At 40.9% G+C, this 12,109-nt stretch overlaps 1 protein-coding gene across 3 annotated transcripts in view; it reads right to left on the reverse strand.

Moving 5' to 3' along the window:
- Positions 1-12,109, reverse strand: part of LOC123504722 (lactadherin-like) — a 177,779-nt gene that overhangs the window by 77,485 nt on the left and 88,185 nt on the right. The gene's annotated exons all lie outside the window — the stretch shown is intronic.

Here is a 12,109-nt window from a genome sequence, read left to right on the forward strand (position 1 = left end):
TATTTATGCTTAATTTTTTTTTTTTTTTGCTCCCTTCTGTCCAGTCCTAGAAACGTAGACACTAGAATTCAAGTTCGATCACCGTTGAGATTCACAAAGATACTGCTGCTTAATTCCATGCTTCCTTTATAAATGATAGTGTGGAGAGCAATAAAAAGGTTTCATTGTAATTTAACTTGTCACTGTGAATGTGAACTATTTTGAATATACAAATATAATATGAACATTGATTTGTGTTCCTATGATTCTCGAAAACTAGATAATTTGCTTCAGATACCTTGATAATAAATGCCAGATGATAAATGGCACCTTCGGGTCGTTTACATACAACTCTGAGGAATTTTCATGGAATCTAACTCCTTCAGTACTGCGATGCATCTTTACTACGAGTTTTGGGTACGATCTGACGATTATATTTACATTAGAAAAGATCTATGGAGGTCAGAAAGTTAATGGCCACAGTCTTCACTATTTTAATCCTCCACATGAGTTTCTGAAGCTGTATAAAGTCAGCACATAGTAAACGAAGGAATATGGAAAAGCCTCATGGTACTGTATGGGTTAAGGATGGCATTATGAAAAATATTAACGAAAAAAATCGCCAAATATCTCTTGGGTGGTAGTTCCAAAAGTCAACAACTGCGCAATTAAAATCTTTGATGGTATCCGCTCACCCACTTCACCTGGTCCCATGCATCCACTTCAGACCATGGCGCCTCCCACCTGTACTTAGACACCTCGGGCTCCATTCCCAGGCACAGTGACCATTGGAACTGTCACGCAAATACCTCATCCGTCTGTATTGCTCCTTAGGCTCATTAAAATAAATAAATAAAATAAAATAAATGAATAAAAAAAGCTCAAGTATCACTCATATCTGGTGACATTTATTAGGTTGAGCCTCAAAATAGTTCTATGCTTATATGCTCCTTCTTCACAACAGTTCTAATTACTTCATGCTTCATATCAACCCCTTCAGTTCCATGACGCTTTTCCATATTCATTCCGGTTACTATTTAGTGATTCTATATAGCTTCAGAAACTTATGGGGAGGATTAACATAGTGAAAACTGTGGCCATTATCTTTTGACCTCCATAGACCCTTCCTAATGTAAATGAAATCGTCTAATCATTCCCAAACTCAAGGTAAAAATGCGTCCCAGTACTCAAGGGGGTGAGGATCAAGATTTTCAAGATCCCTCTGGTTTTAATTCTTTCAATACTGGGACTCATTTCTACCTTGAGAGTTATGTACGATTGGACCACTTTATTGACATTAGGAATAGTCTATGGTGGTCAGAAGATTAATGGCCAAAGTCTTCACTATTTTAATTACCCACATAAGTTTCTGAAGCTGTATAGAATTATAATCACTAAATAGCAAACAGAATGATTATGGAAACGCGCCATGGTATTCAAGGGGTTAATACTCAGAAGACTCGCGGGCTGGACGAAGCAACGCCTTTCATCCTCAGAGACTGTTCCTTGCCTGCTCAAACACGTCCACATCTACGTATACTTTGCCTTCATGCTGGGAGTTTGCTCGCAATCACTCCATTCCTAAATACTACAGTCCTTTTATCTTGATCCCTTGCCTTTCTAACGTCTTTGTATTAGTCTTAACTCCTTGAGTACCAAGACGCGTTTCCATATCCACTCTGCTTCAATTTGGTGATTTTATACAGCTTCACAAACTTATGTGTGGGGATAAAAAAAAAGTGAAGACTGTGGCCATTAATCTTCTAACCTCCATAGACCCTTCATAATGTCAATAAAATGGTCTAATCGTACACAATTCTTATGGTGAAAAAAAAAAAAAATGCCTCCCATTATTGAAGCGGTTGATGGAAGATTTAAGCCAAGCAGAGAAAAATAAAGGCCAGGGAAGAGGCAAGACGGGTCTCAGTAGGAAGGAGTCAGAGGCAGCCGTGAGCAGAGACTGTGTTCATGCAACCTTTGTGTGGCGCTGATACACGCGTGACGTAAGTAAATACCTGCCACCGAGATTATAAGGCAAGCCAGGCGCGATAATGCGTCAGTTATGATGTGCGTGCTTGCGTGAGAGAGAGAGAGAGAGAGAGAGAGAGAGAGAGAGAGAGAGAGCGAGTATAGTTTATCGCCTTAATTTTCAGTGTATATAATGGGCCCCTTCTCACGCTCGCCCGCCTCTGCTTACTTTACCATCTCTGGGGGGCCACGGTGACGTATGGCTGGCTGGCTGGCTGGCTGGCTGGCTGAGTGGGTGGGTGTTTGGCTGGTGTGGCGTGGCGTCTTGTGTGTCTCCCTCTCAATCTTTTTATCCAGGAACCTGACGCCAAAGAATCTACAAGTCTACTACGCAATATTTTTCTTTTTTTGTCGTGTTACTTTTAACATTAATCAGTTTAGTATTTATCATAAGTTTAGTCGAGTCACATAATGCAGATAAGGTCGCTGGTTTAAATTTGACCTTGTATTACATTCTAGAGGCGAAAGTTTAACACACGCCGTTCTACTGACACCAATCAGCGCAATAACAACAAAAGAGAGAGTGAGAGAAAAAAAAAATGATACGCTTGTGCATATAAAGAGTTTTTACTTAATGAAGAAGGAAAATGAATAAATCAACGAAATAAAAGCAACATAAAGGTTCAGTGAACTCCTAAAGGTCTCTGATTTATTGTGTGCCTGTATTCTGTGTGCTAATCGACGGTCTTGCAGAGGTAGAGTGGTCCCCGCAGGCAGCTGATACTGACACGCATAATTGATTCGGTGGAGAATGTTGTCTTGTGTATGTGTCAGAAACAGAGACAAGTCATATGATTGATAGCAGAGAGAGAGAGAGAGAGAGAGAGAGAGAGAGAGAGAGAGAGAGAGAGAGAGAGAGAGAGAGAGAGAGAGAACCAAAAGCATTCCTAAATGAACACGAAGAAAGAATTTTTTCTAACTGATATATAATGAGGTCTTATTATCTCGCTTCAATGGACAATTCGAGTAGGACTGAAGATAATTAATGGCAATGTTCTATAAGCGGGTGAGAATGCTGAAAATCACTCCCTGACCACTGGATATCTTGGGTATAAGACACGCACGTTATTACAGTAGTGTCTTTGCTTGGGCGAAGTGGTCCACCCAATCACACGCTGCTCTATCCCTCATAACCGGCTTAATTGGACAGGTAAAGGCAGGGTCCACTTTGCTTGGTCCAGCTCGCTCCCCTCCCCCCTCCTTCCCCACACATCCCCCTCCAGCAAAGTAGTAAATAAACAAAAATAAAGTCATATTCTAATGTCAGCTGTCCACGTTGCGAGATGAAGTCTCTTATCGGTTCACGAAAGACAAGTGATAAGGGAACTCTGAATATCTGCATGGTCTGGTCAGCTAATGGTGTGTTACGTTGGTGGAAATAAGACCATGGGAATTCTTTATGCTCTTTACTAAAAATAGGATGTAATGTTCAGTACAAAAATAGATAAATAAATCTAACAACTAGAGATTACTTCAATGAATCAGTGAAAGAGGACGTTGACTTCAGCATGGTGTCCTGTTGGAAGGGCATGCGAAGGAAAAAAACAAATGTGAACCATTGGAGGTACATGCGAAGGAAAAAAAAGAATGTGAACTTATAGGGACTTCTCGCTAACATCATCCCCACTCTCACGGCTATATGTGAAAAAAAACATGGAAATAATCATGTACAATTCATACACTAACAAGGTTGAGATGAACTTTTTTTCCTTTTTCACTCTTTCTTTCGCTCTCGCATGCTTTCTTAGACCAGAAAACGCGCATGCCCTTTCTTTATTCATTAACACAAGGATAATACGATCGATTTCAGAATGCTTCTCTGTGTTAGCTAGCAAGAAATAGCGCCCGTACTCAGAAACACCTTCCTCTCTCACTAAGACAATTTTCTAAGGCCACAGAGAAAACTAGCCAGGTTTTCAAGACAGTTCCTCCTTTTAAAAAACTAGCGATCTTAAGAATCTATCCCCAAAACAGTAAAAATACTATTAAAACACAAGTATCTTCAACTAGAGCCTTTGGAAAGCAGTGATGGTGAGAGAGTGAGGCGTTTCAGAATACAGCCGAGACAGGTGGCGCTCCATGGTTGCCCAAGTCCAGGTGAATGTGGCTCGTCAGTACGGTAAGGTAAGGTCTTTGTAGCGAGTTGTTAGGTCGTCAGCGGGGAAATTCTTAATGTAGTTTTGAGTTCATTAATTGATTAAATGTACACACGCTAATAAACCACCTTATTTACCTATTTACTTGGCTGTCATTTACCCACGTACCTACCTACTTTTGTACCTTCGTAATGCTGTAGTGTAGTGGGTAATAAAAGCAATATTTGTACCTTCCTAATGCTGTATTGCATGATTTTTTTTTTTTCACGTAGGGAAGAGGGCCAGCCAAGAGCAAAAAAAAGAAAGTTAGAAAAAGGCCTACTTGAGCGCTGGCTCTCCAAAGAGTTCAATAAAGTGCCAAAACCGTCAGCCAGATACCTCCCTCTTAAAAGAAGACAAGTTGTAGGAATTCGGAAATACAGATGCAGGGAGGGAATTCCAGAGTTTACCAGTGAAAGGGATGAATGATTGAGCGTACTGGTTAACTCTTGCATTAGAGAGTTGGACAGAATAGGGATGAGAGGAAGAAAGCCTTGTGCAGCGTGGCCGCAGGAGGAGGGAGGCATGCAGTTAGCAAGATCAGTAGAACAGTTACCATGAAAATAGCGATAAAATATAGAAAGGGATGCAACATTTCGGCGGTGAGAAAGAGACTGAAGACAGTTAGTCAGAGGAGGGAGTTGATGAGACGAAGAGCTTTCGATTCCACCCTATCAAGCAAAGCTGTGTGACTGGAACCCCCAAACATGCGAAGAGTACTCCATACAGGGACGGATAAGGCCCTTATACAGAGTAAGCAGTTGGAGGGCGAGAAAAACTGTCGGAGACGCCTCAGAACACCTAACTTCATAGAAGCTGTTTTAGCAAGAGATGAGATGTGAAGTTTCCAGTTAAGATTATGAGCAAAGGACAGACCGAGGATATTCATTGTGGAAGAGGAGACAGTTGAGTGTCATTGAAGAAGAGGGGATAGTTGTCTGGAAGGTTGTGTCGAGTTGATAGATGGAGGAATTGAGTTTTTGAGGCATTGAAAACTACTAGATTTTCTCTGCCCCAATCGGAAATCTTAGAAAGATCGGAAGTCAGGCGTTCCGTGGCGTCCCCGCGTGATCTGTTGATTTCCTGAAGGGTTGGACGTCTCTGAAAGAACGTGGAAAGATGTAGGGTGGTATCATCAGCGTAGGAGTGGATAGGGCAAGAAGTTTGGTTAAGAAGGTCATTAATGAATAATAGAAAGAGAGTGGGTGACAGGACAGAACCCTGAGGAACACCACTATTAATAGGTTTAGGAGAAGAACAGTAGCCGTCTACCACAGCAGCAATAGAGCGGTCGGAAAGGAAACTTGAGATAAAGTTGCAGAGAGAAGGATAGAAGCCGTAGGAGGGCAGTTTTGAAATCAAAGCTTTATGCCAGACTCTATCAAAAGCTTTTGATATGTCTAACGCAACAGCAAAAGTTTCACCGAAATCTCTAAAAGAGGATGACCAAGACTCAGTAAGGAAAGCCAGAAGATCACCAGTAGAGCGACCTTGACGGAAGCCATACTGGCGATCAGACAGAAGATTGTGAAGTGACAGATGTTTGAGAATCTTCCTATTCAGGATAGATTAAAAAACTTTAGACAAGCAAGAGATTAAAGCTATAGGACGGTAGTTTGAGGGGTTAGAACGGTCACCCTTTTTAGGAACAGGCTGAATGTAGGCGAACTTCCAGCAGGAAGGAAAGGTAGAAGTCGATAGACAAAGTTGGTAAAGTTTGGCCAGGCAAGGTGCAAGCACAGAAGCACAGTTTATGAGAACAATAGGAAAGACCCCATCAGGTCCATAAGCCTTCCGAGGGTTTAGGCCAGCAAGGGCATGGAAAACATCATTACGAAGAATTTTGATTGTAGACATGAAATAGTCAGAGGGAGGAGGAGAGGGAGGGATAAAGACATTATTTTTCTGCTTGTCTTCTTAGTTCTGTAGCAAATGATAAAGTAAATATATTCGTACTCCTCATATAGTTATTTTTCTAATGCAAATGATATCCACCTCTCAGTCTACATATATTTGCAGTGGATGATTAGAATATGACTTAACGCACTACATCTTCCACTTATATATCACTCAATTATCTATCACCTAATCTCTATGCTATTCATCTGCTCAGCATTGCCGTGGACAGTAAGGATAAGACATTACAGTGTCGAATAATCCCATATGATTTTACTCTTCGTTCACAGAAATAACGATTCTTTTACGTCAACAAGGAAAGGTCCACCATCCTTCCTCTTAACTCCTTCAATACTGAGACGCATATTTAGCTTGATTTTTGGGTATGATTTGACGATTTTATTTATATTAAGAAGGGTCTATGGAGATCAAAAGATTAATGGCCAGAGTCTTTACTAGTCTAATCTCCACATAAGTTTCTGAAGCTATATAAAATCACCAAATCATAATCAGAAAGAATATGAAAACGCGTCATAGTACCGAAGAGATTAAGTATTCAGTTTACTTTGACGAATTTTTTTACCCTCTAAGCATTTGAATACATGGACTGCCTTGCTAATATGTTTACCTGTTAAAAATGTATTCTGAGCTTCACGTCACACAAAAGGGGAAAAAATATAACTTTATCCCTAACGATAACTATAAAAACACTTAACTTAGGAAAACATAGCCAGAACCTACCAAATATATCACCGTGGCACTGTGTTTTCCACCAAAGTAACCCCTTCTGTACTGGGACGCATTTTTACCATGAGTTTTGTATACGATTAGACGATTTTATTGCCATTAGGAAGGATCTATAGAGGTCAGAAGATTAATGGCCAAAGTCTTCACTATCTTAATCCCCAAACGAGTTTCTGAAGTATAAAATCACCGAATAGGAAGCAGAATGAATATGAAAACGCGTCATGGTACTCACGAGGTTAAGACTGGGATGTTGTAAATTAGAGCCTCTACGTCAAGGATACTTTGCTGTGTACTTTCCTACGACGCATCTATTAGTCCTGCAACTTTTGAGCGTAGCAATCAAGACACTGACATTTACTTCCCTTTTTTTCTACTTTCGTGTCTCGGCGGCTGTGCACAATGTGATCTCATTGTTGCGACACATTCCACCAGCCAGTCAGTCAATCACCGCTGTGTTGCACGCCATGAACATGAATGAAGGATAGATGATACAAAACTAGTGTTGTATTAATCCCTTCCATACTGGGACACATTATTACTTTGAGATTTATGCACGATTTGACCATTTTATTGACATGAGGAAGGGTCTATGGAGGTCAGAAGATAAATTGCCACAGTCTTCACTATTTTAATCCCCCACACAAGTTTCTGAAGCCGTATAAGTAAGCAGAATGAATATGGGAACGCGTCATGGTACTGAAGGGGATAAGGTTAAGCTGAGACTAGATGGAGACGAGCCAGATCAAGTTTATACACGCCGCATCGCACGGTGGACGGCACTCCATCACTGCGCAAGTGTACAGATAAACACAACACCAACAAATTACAAGTGGGAGATTACGATATCAACTATTTGCCTTATGAAAAAAAAAAAATACTTGATCTACAAAATATGAAGAAATAACTACATTGGAGGAAGTGATGGCGATGGTGGTGGTGGTGACGATGATGGTGGTGGTGGTGGTAGTGGTGTTCTGTTTGGTCTGGAGTGACAGTAATGGTGGTGTGGATGGCGAAAGTGGAATGATTGTATGAAACTGAATCCAGGTGGTGTTGATTGTGAATGGGGAGATGATATTGAGGTAGTTGTGGTGGTGGTGGTGGTGGTGGTGGTGGTGGTGGTGGTGGTGGTGATAGTGGTGGTGGTGGTATTGGTGATGGCAGTGGTGGGGGGTAGTAGTGGTTGTGGTGGTGGCATGAAACGGAAGAGGGAATTACTGGTGGTGGTGGTGGTGGTGAGTGTTGTAACCCCAGTGAAGTAAAGCGCTGTGTTTATCGTTGCTATTATTATTATTATTGGTGGTGGTAGGATGGTGGTACTATATAGATCAATGCCAGTGGTCTTCGTGTGGCCACTGTGCAATTTCATGATGATGGTAATAATGGAAGCAAGATCATGATGGGTTGGACTTGGAGTAAGAGGCAGGACACAGAAAGCAACCACACGGAAATTCAGTAAAGGAGAACAGACTCGAATACAAAGTAAAATCTAATCTATACGTGCCAAGTATTCAGTATTGGAACGCATTTTTACCTTCAGATTTGTATACCATTAGACCATTTTATTGACATTAGGAAGGGTCTATGGAGGTCTGAAGATTAATGACCACGGTCTTAACTATTTTAATCCCTTCAATACTGGGGCACATTTTTACTTTGAGATTTGTGTACGATTAGCCCATCTTATTAACACTAGGTAGGGTCTATGGAGGTCAGAAGATTAATGTCCAGTCTCTACTAATTTAATTCCCACATGACTTTCTGAAACTGTATAAGATAATCAAATAGTAAGCAGAATGAATATGGAAGCGCATCACGGTACTGACGGGGTTGAAGTTATGGATAATGAATGAAAGGTACTTTCACGGCAAGCCCACTGCTTCAGCGAGGTCACATAGGATGGAGAGAGGCAACGTATGTTCCAATTCCCGACAGTATCGGCTCATCTCCCTTGGCACTGTTCAGCCATTTTAGATCATAAGTATATAAGTTATGAGAAGTAGTGAAGTGGTAGTCCGCTAAGACACCACGGCTGTAGGTGATGATATTATTGCTGTCGTTGTCGTTACCGATGGTGATGATTATAATGGTGCTTTCGTATTTGCAGTCAGTTCTGTTTGATGACTGCTATAGCTTCTGTTGCTAAACGAGTATTTGTGTGTGAAAATAATATCAGAAAAGCTATCAAGTCGAAGGCTAATCCGGTAAATATTTCAACCATGAGTATCAGTTACGTGTGTGTGTGTGTGTGTGTGTGTGTGTGTGTGTGTGTGTGTGTGTGTGTGTATGTGAAAATAATATCAGAAGAGCTATCAAGTCGAAGGCTAATCCGGTAAATATTTCAACCATGAGTATCAGTTACTGGTGTGTGTGTGTGTGTGTGTGTGTGTGTGTGTGTGTGTGTGTGTGTGTGTGTGTCTGATAAGTTGGGATGGGAAGGTTGATACCGAGATGCCCCGTCACTAGATGTCACTACTATGCATAGCTCTTTCCTTATTACAATATAGCTTTTCTTTTGTCTTGGAGTGTTTCATAGAAGTAATAACGATTAACGAGAAGTGGGCAACAAACTGAGACTTTTTGAGAGGGAAAAAGTGGATTTGAGGGTGACATGTGGCGCAGACACTTTACAGAAGCACCCCACACAGGCGTCAATCTATCTCTCTATCTAGTACGTACCCTTACTCTGTTACCAGTGCCATATGTGACTCTCTCCACCACAACACCGCGAGTACTTGAGGAGAGTGTCCAGCTTATTTATATATGACCAGTGTGACGCAGTGGCCTCGCGTAACACTATCTTCCCCCGGGTTAGTTTACGAGGGCGAGGTTAAACACTCGGCGATAAAACATATGAGGATTAATGAGATAAACAGCAAGCCAACATTCTTGCTCACATCTCCAGAACATTCTAAGTGTCTTGGAAATCCAAACAACAAAACTGTTTTAATATAATAAAATAATATTGATCGATCATCCACGAGGAAGATTAATGGCGTGGAATAATAATTTAATGGTGAGTCTTAAATTTCAACCAAGCATTTGATTCAGTTTGATCAGTAAACAAGGATCAACATTGTGTGTAAATCCAGCCTTTCAGGGAAAAATAAAACATAATAACGCTGAGACATTGTAGTAAAACAAAAGAAAAGACAAAAAAAAACATCATGCAATCCTGAAAAGCTTCCTTCAAAGAGTCTACAATTAATTCCTTCCATCAGTCTTGACGCGGAGACTAAAAACTGACACCTGTAAAACTGTCCAATAATTTCTTCGAGACGAGACTAACACAGGGAGCTCCTATGTAAAAAAAACAAGGTCATAAATACCTACCATCAAATAGACTTCTTTCTTACACACATATACTAACTAGGCTACAATTTCGCCAGACACAGCCTTCCCTTGTGACGTGATGCCATCAATAAAAAACAATTAACCAGCCACATTCTCCAACGACACTTAATCGCATTCCTTTCATCCAACAGACATTTTCCTACTCTTCCTCCTCCTTCCTCCTCCTTCCTTCTCCTTCTCCTCCATCCTCTTCCTTTCTCCTTCTCCTCCACCCTCCTATTCCTCCTCCTTTCCGGATGAAAATAAAAAGGCAGCGTCTTGTAAATTAATTACGTACATCTTACGACCCTGCGACGTGTTGACTCTACACAGAACCTCTATTCATATTTGTTTGTAGTCCGTTGCGTGTATGTGAAGGGCGGAGACGGGAACTGGTTGAAAGGGAGACGGGAGAGGAAGAGGAGTAATGAGGAGGAGGAGGAGGAGGAGGAGTAATAAGGAGGAGGAGGAGGAGGAGAAGGAAGAAGAGAAGGAGGAGGAGGAGGAGGAGGAGGAGTACATAGGAATACAAAGGAACTCCAAATAGCAACACACCTTAAGATCCGTACTGGGTTGTTTGGGTAACTATTCTACTCCCAATTATTAATGGTACGTAGGGACAAGATAGCACAGAAGAGGGCTCGTCCCAATCCCACGATGTCTCAGGTGGAAGATTGCCGGTAAGAAGGATAGAGTATCATGTTGAATAGAGAGAAACATGGAATATGAGAGAAAAAGTAATTAAGATGGTGTCTACTTCTATTACATCTATTCTACATACAATCACATCATTAGTGTTATCTGATAGGGCTCCTTCCATATTGAATTTGACAGTGTGTGATGTATTTCCACAAGATTATCACAGTGATGGGCGGAAGCTGAACAGCGCTTCCCACAGGGAGGCGGTGGCGTAGTGGATAAGGTGGTAAGCGTGGGATTCGTAGGTTCGAGTCCCATCACGTATCAATTCGAAGCTATGCCATTTATCGAATGATTTAAAGTTACCTACAGGTCACTATGATACCTAGTTTCTAGGTGGTTACACTAAAGATGCGCTTGAATGGTGATATGGGCCCTAATATGGGTGCTACTTTAAATAAAATTGCCTGCGCCACTAATGGGAGGAAGCTGAACAGCGCTTCCCACATATATTCTTCAAGTATGCCTACAGGCGCTATAGACCATAAAAAAAAAAAAAAAAAATTGCTTTGCACGGACTGGATTCCTTATCCCATTACTGTGGCGAGATTTGCAGTACTTTGTCGAGGAACATAACCATCACCAAAGTCTCTTTAACCCCTTGAGTACCATGACGCATTTCCATATTAATTTTCCTTACTATTTAGTGACTTTATACAGCTCCAAAAACTCATTGGGGATCAAAAGAGTGAAGACTGTGGCCATATTCTGACCTACATAGACCTTTCCTGATGTAAATGGTCTAATCATACACATATCTCAAGGTAAAAGTATGTCCCAGTACTGAAGGGGTTAATACGATTTATTTTCTTTGTCATAAATTAGTTGTCTTATTACTGAAATTTACGCCTAATAGATGATAGATGGTACTTAGTGAACATATTTATTGTTGTCGTTTTCATTTGAGAAATTTGGCAATCAATTTACAATCCCTTCGTTAATGTTATTAATATTAATTATAAACATGATCGGTCCTAAGACTGATCCTTGAGGAACGCCACTACCTTAGTTTATCCAATCTGAATATTTTACCGTTAATTACAACTGGCTGTTCGCAGTCTGCCATCCAACCCTCTACCCACACGGCGAGGTTACCTGATATGCCGTGAGGAAGTTTATCAAACCATACAGTAGCATGACGCGTTTCCACATTCATTCTGGTGACTATTTGGTGATTTTATACAGCTTCAGAAACTCATATGAGGGATTAAGATAGTGAAGACTGTGGCCATTAATCTTCTGACCTTCATAAACCCTTCCTAATGTCAATAAAATGGTCTATCTCTACACAA

This window comes from Portunus trituberculatus, chromosome 17 (assembly GCF_017591435.1).
Source record: "Portunus trituberculatus isolate SZX2019 chromosome 17, ASM1759143v1, whole genome shotgun sequence".
Taxonomy (NCBI): domain Eukaryota; kingdom Metazoa; phylum Arthropoda; class Malacostraca; order Decapoda; family Portunidae; genus Portunus; species Portunus trituberculatus.